This window comes from Octopus bimaculoides, chromosome 10, assembly GCF_001194135.2.
Source record: "Octopus bimaculoides isolate UCB-OBI-ISO-001 chromosome 10, ASM119413v2, whole genome shotgun sequence".
Taxonomy (NCBI): Eukaryota; Metazoa; Mollusca; class Cephalopoda; order Octopoda; family Octopodidae; genus Octopus; species Octopus bimaculoides.
The window spans coordinates 21,212,677-21,213,842 of record NC_068990.1 but is presented as its reverse complement, the minus strand read 5'-3'; the positions used below and the strand labels follow the sequence as shown (position 1 = coordinate 21,213,842).

The 1,166-nt window shown below is 36.4% G+C and overlaps 1 long non-coding RNA gene across 1 annotated transcript in view; it reads left to right on the top strand.

The window, feature by feature from the left end:
- The window catches only part of LOC128248867 (uncharacterized), a 3,702-nt gene continuing 2,536 nt past the window's right edge, over positions 1-1,166 (top strand). Inside the window, exons 1-2 of the long non-coding RNA XR_008264992.1 lie at positions 1-346; positions 520-575. This is a non-coding gene — a long non-coding RNA (uncharacterized LOC128248867). The remainder of the gene's footprint in view (positions 347-519; positions 576-1,166) is intronic.

Genomic DNA, 1,166 nt, shown 5'->3' with positions numbered 1-1,166 from the left:
TCATCCTCCTTCTAATGTGTAAAGCTGCTGGGGCCATTTATGCATGCAGTCTGATTTCTGATATGAAGGGGAAATTTGTTAGGATATTTCAATTCTTATTTATTTTAATTTTCAGTTGTTGTTGAGTTCCATTCCTGTTTTCAGGATGTGTACCGCCTCGGTGACTTTCAGTCAGGTGGATGGGCAATTTTGTTTGTCTCCTTCCATATGGTTGATCAGCTCATTTCCATTTATGCTGGATATGTTGCTTGTCTAAGTTCAGAGCTTCTCAAAGCAGACGGCACTACATCCCTGGTATGGTGGTGCAGGGAGATGGAAGATTATCCGCGGATACTGAAAACAAAAGGTAATAGAAAGGTTATGAGTTCACTAGCACCATTTTTTTTAAAAGTCTTTGCTTTTATTTAAATATTGATTTCAAATTTTGGCACAATGCCAGCAAGTTCGCTTCTTATTTAAATATTAACATTTATACTTCTTTGCATCAAACATGATAAACTGCTTGTTAATTTGAATCAGAGCAAGCACAAAACGCAGAACAATGACTACGTCAAAATAACAATACACATGAAAATGTAAGTATACAAAACTGAATATATACTACCTCTAAATGTGAATTATAAACAATTAACTAACGAGGTTCATGTAGAAGAGCGAGATTTCAAGCGATAATATATTTATTCATTCTCAATATATTGTGAGAAATTCGAACGTAAATATCTGATATTTGTTCTTTTACGTCATCGGAGAACAACTCCACCCATTAGACGATGTGTGCTTGGAGCTCACGCGATTAACTAGCGCCACACTTTATGGGTAGTTCCATACAAGCAATAAAGGCACACATGGATGGTGTGCACATATATATATGTAAATATACATGCTTTAACGTGGTTGATTCGAGCCCTGGGTACCAATTCTTAGTCTCATTGTATACCCATGTGCGTAAATTCGCTCAGAGGCAGACAAATATATATATGGAGAGAGAGAGAGAGAGAATGAGAGAGAGAGAGAGAATGACAGAGAGAGAGACAGAGACAGATAGATAGATAAGTAGATAGATAGATAGAGAGAGAGAGAGAGAGAGAGAGAGAGAGAGAGGGAAGCAGACAGACAAACACATAGATAGACAGACAAACAGATAAATATATATATATATATATATA